Raw genomic sequence first — 9,886 nt, 5'->3', positions numbered from 1 at the left:
TAATGTACATCAAAGTCGATTGTACGCTTTCAGATGCATCAAAAGCATGTGTTTATAAATCACTATATATAAATAACACTGCCTGCTAGTGCCGGTTAGGTAAACAATAAACAGATCAAGATGTCAAGTTATGAAACTGCCGATTGTTGATGTATTAGTATTTTTCCTTACAATATCCCTCACTCCAAAACAGGTTGTTCATTGGAATAATTCTGATCACTGAATGGTCTGGTCCAGGCATTACAGACAGTCGCTTTTTGGCTGGAATATTGCTGAGATCAGATAAATAATCATGGATTATTTGATTTAACGGCGTGTGATAAATGCTAAAACTCTCAATCGCTGATGCTGTCAAAGGAGTGAATGTATTAAAATGTGACAACCATCACATAACATATCGGTACGAATGCCCTTCTCATATTGTACAATATATCGTATTTCGTATACCATGCATGTTATATCCCTCGGCAATTATGGTAGTGGCTGTATCCTCGAAGGGGTTTAAAGGTATTGTGAAAAGATTGTCCTCCTGAGAAAGTAAGCAAGTCCCAAAACTTTCAAAGTTAATTTAGCACTACCAAGTTATTTAATCGTAGTATATTTGTTGTATATGTATTTGGCTAAATGTCAGTACAGTCGCCAATGGCTGAGAGATGGTATAATTCCAGCTAGGGTCCATGCAGGTAGCAAAAGTACTGTAAGTCCAAATGGTCCCTGGTATGGTGATCTGCCTTCAGTTGTTGACGATATGTATTGTATTGTCCTAATTTGAAAACCTATTTTAGAGACAGATGTTATTAGTTTTATTTCATGTTACTGTGATATACTAGTTGATTTTAAACTTCGTGTATTCATCATGGATGTATAACTATTTTTAGTCACGACATGGCTGCAGTACTGCCGCTGAAACTACATGTATAAACATTAAATCTCTCACTCCTCAGCAATTAAACTACTAAAACGTATTTGAAGTATCACTGGCTGTGACATAAAATTGTCACGTCTCTTTAGACAAGTCATATGTGGTTATATATCCAAAAACGTAAATATCGTTGGTAAATGTAGAAAGTCGTGAACTTACCGCCTGCTATGAGACGTGTGTACACGACCAGGACATACAGGTACAGCAGAGCCTCCATCGTCGGTGACATCTCGAGAAGGGATATTCGCAACACTAACACTAGTCAAGTCAAGTCATCCTTTTTGTCATAACAGATCCTGTGTAAGTGCCCTCTGACAGAAGCGTCTACATCCAAAGCTCTCCCCACCCCTTTCATCCCCCATCCCTTCTCCCAACGGTAAAGGCAAGATGTCCCCAGATGCCATACAAGATGGACGGTACTCTGTTTTAGATATCTGTCAACGTATTGCATTGTTCGTTTTCAAATGTGTCCCAAAAGGATTCGGTGAACTGTTCATGCCCCCCGAGTGATTTTGGTAGAAATACAATAGACTTGACTGTTTTACAATGCATCCAACAACATTACCGATGAGTATATGTGGCTAATCGGGGCTTTGTTGGAAGCATCAGTGGTTTGCAGGAGAAGAAAGTGGAAACGTGATTTAATCCTCGTGGGGCATAAAGAAACTTGTCCCTCTTGTGTCTTGTGAGACATTTTCTTAAGTAATGTACATATAGAGTGGTGTTTGTAATGCCCATGGTGCTTTCCATTACTAATCTTTTGTCAGAACAGTATGGTATTGTAACAAAAACCCAACGGTGCTACCTTTGAGAAAGGTATTCCCACACTACCATAAGCGCACAAGCCATGGCGGGTGTCCATACATTATCAATTTCAGATTTGATGATGTAAAACGCACACACAAATGTTCTATGAAGCGCGTCGACGTATTATTTACCTCACAACAACTTTGTCATTCCTGGTCTCACAGGATGTCGAAATAAGTTCGCATGAAGCAAGGCCGTATAAAACAGTTGGTCTTGAGGGACAAGCGGATGGTCATACTACCTTGATTTTCCTATATGTGTTTTGTTTCATGTTTGGGTTATGTGTGAAGGTGTCAGTTGTTCTCACTTAGCAATAGCTACATATTTAGATGAGGCTTGTTGTGGCAATTCGACCTTCTGTACCACACCTGAGTTGCCTCGAATAATTTGTCGTGCGGGTAGATAAGGTCCACATGCATCCAAAAGTTTTACTTCTTTGTAATCTTCATCGTGTCTGCTAAATTAATTCGATATCCATAGGCTGAATCTTGTGTCGTGGAAGTCCACGTTAGCCATATTAAATTTAAGGCGAAAATTCATATTCGGCATAAGTGGAAATAGACATTTCAAAAAAACGTATCAGACCATTTTATGTTTACAATTTGAGAACATGCAAGCAACTGGTTATGATTAAATTATTACGGCGTCAAAAAAGTACGAAAGACATGAGTAAGTCAGTATATTTTCCTCATACACTTGAAAATGTATACCTGCATACAGCCATTCACATGATTTCCATTAGGGAATCATCATCACATTACAGGCAAGACGACGCTCTCAAAGCTTAGTCACTGTTAAACTGAATGTCCACGTATGTAATAATTTCTTAGTCTGGTGAGTAAACCACAACTTTGTCCAAGCACTGGGCACATCCATACCAAGGCTATTCACTGATCCACGAGTTTGTCCTCGTACAGGGCACATCTGTGCCGAGGCTATTCATTGATCCACGAGGTTGCCCTTTTTCTGGGCACATATTTGCCAAAGCTAATATTATTATTATGTTTTACAGGTTAAAGATGAAAATGCAGCAGAAAGGGTTCGGGTGATCCTGGCACAGTCAGGCTGGTAAGGCTCATCATCAGCTCAGGGCCCTTGCCCCCTCTACACGCAGCCCAGACAGCGAATGGGACTTCTCCCAGGAAACACTGCCTAGTCGAACCCACCAAGACCTTTCCGGAGAATATGAAGGCTCCCAAACACTGCAGCCTTCTGCATTACCCAGAGTGTCAGAATGGCTGTGCTCCTGGTGGAGAACCCGGGCACTCTCCTGTTCTGTGCCAAGAGATCAGGAGGTACCAAACCAAAGGCACCGAGAACAATTGGGAGCCTGACAACAGTGTACTTGGGATGCAAGCGAGACATTTCAAAGGCGAGGTCCGCATATTTATCATGTTTTTCCTGAATCTTGCCAATCACATGGCTGTCAAGAGGGACAGATAAATCAATGATATAAATAAATTCATTAGCTTTATCAAAAAGGACAAAATCAGGTTTGTTGGCTGGAATTCATCTAGGCTGTATATGGGCCTATTCCAGAGAAGTTTAAAGCTGTCATTTTCCATGACGCCCTGGACATGTTCGGGGTCGTACCATGAATGGACCTCAGAGTCAAAGCCACAGGCATTGCGAAGACGATAGTAGAAACAATGAGCCATGTCATCATGTCGCTTAAGGTATGCTGTTTGTGCCAAGGAAGGGCATCCACTGACAAGGTGTTGGGCGGTCTCTGTAAATTTTTATTATTATGTTTTACAGATTAAAGATAGTATGCAGCAGAGAGGGTTTGGGTGATCCTGGGACAGTCAGGCTGGTAAGGCTCATCATCAGCTCAGGGCCCTCGCCCCCTCTACACACAGCCCAGACAGCGAATGGGACTTCTTCCAGGAAACACTGCCTAGTTGAACCCACCAAGAACTTTCCAGAGAATATATAGACTCCCCAACACTGCAGCCTTCTGCATTACCCGGAGTGTCATAAGGGCTGTGCTCCTTATTATTATTATTATGTTTTACAGATGAAAGATTATATGCAGCAGAGAGGGTTCGGGTGATCCTGGCACAGTCAGGCTGGTAAAGCTCATCCTTAGTTAAGGGCCCTTGCCCCCTCTACACGCAGCCCAGACAGCGAATGGGACTTCTCCCAGGATTATCATTATTATTATTATAGGATATTTATATAACGCACATATCAAAGCAACTAGTACATGGTATCTTTTTACCTCGATCGTTAGATGTCAATTTCAACGGCACATCGCATTTTCAAAATCTCAACTCCCTGGGGATAATACAACTCTTGACAGCCACTTGGCGCACCGAGTTATTGCGGCTTTCCCATCCTTACGAGGTACCCATTCACAGCTGGGTGGACTGGGACACATAGTCACAGTACTTTGTACCAGTTTACTACACGGTGCTGTACCCGCAACTAGGGGTTTGCACGTATTCATGTGGCCACCATCTAGTCAAATACCAACGGATTCGTGGGTTCTTTTAAATGCACAGGGTTGTGTACTGTACACAACTTAACTGAACGACAACTTCGTCCTCGTACAGGGCACATATTTGCTAAAGCTGTACCCAGCCTATTCATTGGGTAGCAATGACCACTCCTGGGTTGGTATGACCACTCCTGAGTAGGGATGACCGCTCCTGAGTAGGGATGACCGCTCCTGAGTAGGGATAACCGCTCCTGAGTAGGGATGACCACTCCTGAGTAGGGATGACCTCTCCTGGGTAGGGATGACCACACCTTGGTAGGCATAACCAGTCCTGGGTAGGGTTGACCACTCCTGAGTAGGGATGACCGCTCCTGAGTAGGGATAACCGCTCCTGAGTAGGGATGACCACTCCTGAGTAGGGATGACCTCTCCTGGGTAGGGATGACCACACCTTGGTAGGCATAACCAGTCCTTGGTAGGGTTGACCACTCCTGGGTGGCGATGACCTACCCAGTAGATGGGTCATTAGATAGTACTCATATTTCGAAATAGTTTATATTTTCCGTTTCCTTAACGTTTCCTGTTTTATTTCCTGTTTATCCCCTTCATGTAATATTTGGGTACAGGTGTTTACCTTAAGTTGTAAAACTTCGTGCCTATTTAAGCTCACCTGTCCGTCCACGAAGTAGATATACATAACATATATATTGCCTCTTGTGTTATTATTTTACCATTCAAACAGTCCCTTTGATGCTAGTTCACTCTAGACCTATTAACTAAATTTCAAGCAACAAGAATACATTCATTAAGAAATGCATACATTACTTACAAGGCTATATTTACAGATTTAACCAAGGACGGTGACGTAGTAGCCTTGACCAGCGTCACTGGATCCAGATCTATATCAGCAAGGTTCCCGGATAACTGCTCCATTTTTACGGCCGAATCAGGTAGTGTGAGTGAGTGAGTTTAGTTTTACGCCGAACTCAGCAATAATCCAGATATATGGCGGCGGTCTGTAAATAATCGAATCGGGACCAAACAAACCAGTGATCAACAGCATGAACATCGATCTACGCAATTGGGATACGATGACATGTGTCAACCAAGTCAGCGAGCCTGACCACCCGATCCCATTAGTCGCCTCTTACGACAAGCATGGGTTACTGAAGATCAGTTCTTAACCTGTTCTTCACGGGTGACGGCCGAATCAAAAGCCATATTAACAGCACTAAAGTATATTAGCAAGCAATCCAAATGTAAGCAATTTATTATATTTTCTGATTTTTGTCTTGCCCCCAGTCTATCAAAAAATGTCCTGTTACCATCCACTTTTACTCGAACTTACTGCATTATTAAATATTCTTGCTACTGGCCAGTGCGACATCGTCTTCTGTTGGTTACCCAGCCACGTTGGAATTACTGGTAATACGATGGCTGATGCTGCTGCAAAGGCTGCGCTCAACAACTCTGTGACACCACTTCTTATCCCATACAGCGATTATAAACCTGTAATTAGATGCTAAATCAGAAATCTAGTGCAAAAGAAGTAGGACACCCAAGTAGGTATCAATAAATTACATCAAATCAAACCAACCATCGGTTACACCTACTTGGGTTGTCGTATTGGGTTGACGCTGTCGTATTGGCCATTCTAGGTATACTCATAAATATTTATTAAAAGGTGAAGATCCTCCATTTTGTATCCCTTGTGATGAAAGAATAACAGTCAAGCATGTCAACGATTTCTCCACCACAAGGGATAACTATTTCAAAGTTTCAACCACGAAAGATCTTTTTAGCATAAATTCTCGTTTAATAATAGGTGTTTATAAAGAAATTGAGTTGCTGCATAAATTTTGATCAATATGTTCTGAATATAATAAATGAAGTTTTATGTTTTGTCGAATGTTCCTGAATTTGCTTGTGGCAGTACCCTCAATGACAACTGAAGTAGCGTAGAATATCTGTGCCCCTGAGAGGGTACGTAAGACCACGTCATTCAAAGTACATATATTCATATCATGTTTTTAATACTAGGATATGTTTTTATTTAAGTCATGACTAAGCCGGTCTTCAGCAATTTGTTTCCGGTGGGAACCGTTGTTATAACAATTATTGCGAACAAGTATCCAGAAAGGTCCGTTACACTGCCTCACTAGATTGGTTATATTGGATTATTGGAAAGAGAGAAAGGAGCAGCTTTCTTATCAGATATCAAAGATGCAATTGTTCTGGATATTGGTGGCACACCAACTGATGTAGGCGTTCTCAAGAACAGATTTCCAAGAGAAGCTTCCACTGAAGTAAATAGTGGAGGGATCAGGACAAACTTTCGAATCCAGATGTTCTCAGTATTGGCCTTGGCGATGGGTCGTATGTGACAGAAAACACGCTTGGGTCAGTTAGTATTGGTCCGTTCAGTGCTGAAGAATGAAGCCTTCATATTTGGTAATGGTGACACGAAGCAACATCTGATGTTGCTGTTGCTGCTGGATTGATGAAACTTGGAGAGATCTGAAGGAGGTTGCGGAGATAGACTGAAGCTGATCCGGAGATACATTGGAAGGTAAGGGACAGGAAACCAGTGAAGAGATGTGTCTACTGGGGTGATGTGTGTGCCTGAATGGGAGCTAGATATACAATTCGTGTTTTGAACACGAAGTCTATTGTTCAGAGATTTGGGAGCATTAATCAAGAGGCTGTTACAGTAATCAAGACGTGCGATGACTAGCGAGATAATGATGGTTATTGTTGCACTGGCGGAAAGGTGTTTTCTGATACATTTCTGGATATATTACTGGGCCTCCATAGTCATTTGGGAGTCAAATTTGACTCCATGGTTCCAGGCTGAGCTGACAAGAGGAATCAGTGTTGTTCCAACTGTAATGCTGCCAAGCAGTGCTTTTTTTGTATTCAACCCAGTTAGGACTTCCTCTGTTTTCTTGTCGTTCCGCTTCAGTGTATTTGCTGTCATCTTGTGTGTGATGTCTGAGTAGCACTGACTGATCTGCGTGTGAGCTGCTGATGCTGAGGATGGACCCGTTCTTAAGATGTTGATGATCTGGGCATCATCAGCATAGAAGGGCTTCGGAAGATCATAGTTTCCAATATGATTTCACCCAATTGTCGAATGTAGAGGGTAAATAACAGTGGTCCGAGCACTGAACCTTGTGGAACAACACGTCCATGCTCAAGCGCCGATGAAGATACCCCATTCATATGAATTGACTGATGCCTGTTAACGAAATAGGATTTGTAGCAAGCAAATGCAGTTCCATCCATACCGATGTCAATTTGAAGACGGGACTGAAGGCTACTGTGGTCGATGGTGGCAAAGGCTGCGCTAAGATCAAGTAAAACCAGTAGGACTTGCATTGCCATGGTAAAATCCATTTTGCAGAGCTGTCTCAGTGCTATGATTTGGTCGGTATGGAGATCGGTAGGTCTCGTGAAGATCATATAATGACAGTTGTTCTGATTGACGTTTGCACACCGCTCTCTCACTGAGTTTTTAAATGTATGGAAGGTTGGAAACAGGACGGTAGTTCTTCAATACATCACGCCAAGACCAGATTTTTCTCAAGAGAGTGCAGTATACAAAGAGTTTTGTTTGATTCCGTTGGCTAGACTGCGGTTGACCACTGGCGTCACAACAGGCAGGAGGATGTCAATGTTGTCGATAGTCAGCGTTGGAGGAAGGGGATCTAAGGGACAAGTAGCTGGTTTGAGTCTTCTAATCAACTTCATCATCTCAGCTTCAGAGGCTCGAAAACAGTTAAACGTTCATTCTCAAACATGACAGGATCGTTGTCATAGGCGTCATGAAACTGCTGACTAGTTGCCTCGATCTTGTCACAGAAATACGTCTACAGATAGAAGGAAGGATCAATCCTTTTACCCATCAGGGAGATCATAACCTTATACAACGCACTGGGATCAGATGTAATTTCCTCAATTTTAGCATTAATGTATGTGTCTTTTGTTTGTCTATCTGTCTTATTGGCAGCGTTCTGGCCAGAGACATATATCTGGTGATGGTGTTCAAGTTTAGTTTTTCTCCACTTGCGCTCAGCTTTCCTACTATCTGACTTTGCCCTATTTACATCCTCTGTATATAGCCAACGGGAGTTTGGTCTGTATGGAACACTTTTTGTCGCTTCAGATGCATTCTTGTCTAACAGTTCACTGAGCACATTGTTATACATGTCAACAAAGTCTCAGACGTTAATTGCAGCTTCTAACAGAAGCGGAGAAATATCATTTCTGAATGCTTGCATGTTGATTTCTTTAATTGTTTGCATGTTATGGCTTTGACAGGAGGTTTAGGTCGGCTGGTATCCAAACACAGGGTTATCGTGTGATGATCAGAAAGTTGCATATCAGTCACTGTAGTAGATTGAATAAGAAAGCTGAGGACCCAGTCGAGAATATGGTGACTTTTGTGGGATGATAGGATCGCAGAAGAGACATCATCATTGACGTGTTTGGATCACTCTGACTATCGTAGTGAAAGTTCAAGTCTCGCATAACGAGTGATCTCCCCTGTTCAACAAATATATGGTCATGCAGTGATGGAAACATGTTGGGTGTTAGCTTATTTTTTCTTGAAGGAGGGGGGCGATAGATAACACAGGCATGTTATCTGTAAATTCCATACACTCAAAACTGCAAAGTCCATATTTTGTGAATGGCTGAATTTCAATTTCAGATAGTCTCTGTACACAGCAGCGATTCCTCCGCCACGTAACGGGCATGGCTTATGTTCAAACCTGTATCCACTCGGTGTCATACTTGCTATTTTGGTTTTATCGCCGGATTGACGTAACCATGTCTCTTTCGTGATGAGGATATCAATGTTCTTGTTCATTATAATATCAGGGATTTCCTCGCAATTGTTCCGGTTTCAAACGGACGTTGTTTTTATGGTACAAGATAAATCAAGTTGTAAGTTTTGACACCTCGATTCTGATTTGCTGGTGGTTGAGGTTGATGACCAGTCAGTACACTGACGAGTCTCTGTTTTCTCCTCCCGGATCTCTTACCCCCTATGGGAGGAAGCCTCCTTCGTCGATTGTTTACTTGCAAACCTCTCAATGCTGATTGACTTACAAAGGGTATTGAAGAGTGGGCATGTGCTAGCTCATATCGTTGTCCAATTACAAAGAGGTGTTGTCTGGTGTAAGACAATCTGGTCACCGCGATCATAACTTGGCTTGGGCACATCCAAGTTGAACAAAAGAGGCACAGATAATATCATCAAAAGAGTGTATATTAAAACACATTTTTTAACAGAATATCGGTGGAGCATGATGAAGAGTTCACAGTGTTCGCGGTAGGTTTTGTACCAGTGCGTACAGAAATACAATAATATATATGTAGGCCAAATCTTTTGCATGTGAAATTTTCATTACAATACCATCATTATCATAACAAATAATTATAATTATAAGCTTTAACTTACCTTCCAATGTTTGAATATAATGAACGATCATTATGTGACTGTCGTTTGCCTATACCGTGTGATGAAGTCACTTATTGACTACCGACGATCGTTAATAGTGGTCTTACATATCGTTCCTATTACTGATCATATTATTAATTGCAACCTGGGCTTTGATTTGTTGAAGTGAACAATTCTGGGAATTCCTTTGACAGTAACCAATGACATCCTGTGTATGTGATTAATTATTCCCTTGTCCATTTCATTATATAAC

Source organism: Haliotis rubra, unplaced genomic scaffold, assembly GCF_003918875.1.
Source record: "Haliotis rubra isolate DU_JTF1 unplaced genomic scaffold, ASM391887v1 Scf51, whole genome shotgun sequence".
Lineage (NCBI taxonomy): Eukaryota > Metazoa > Mollusca > Gastropoda > Lepetellida > Haliotidae > Haliotis > Haliotis rubra.
The sequence above is the reverse complement of the archived record's forward strand: the minus strand, read 5'-3'. Positions refer to the sequence as shown.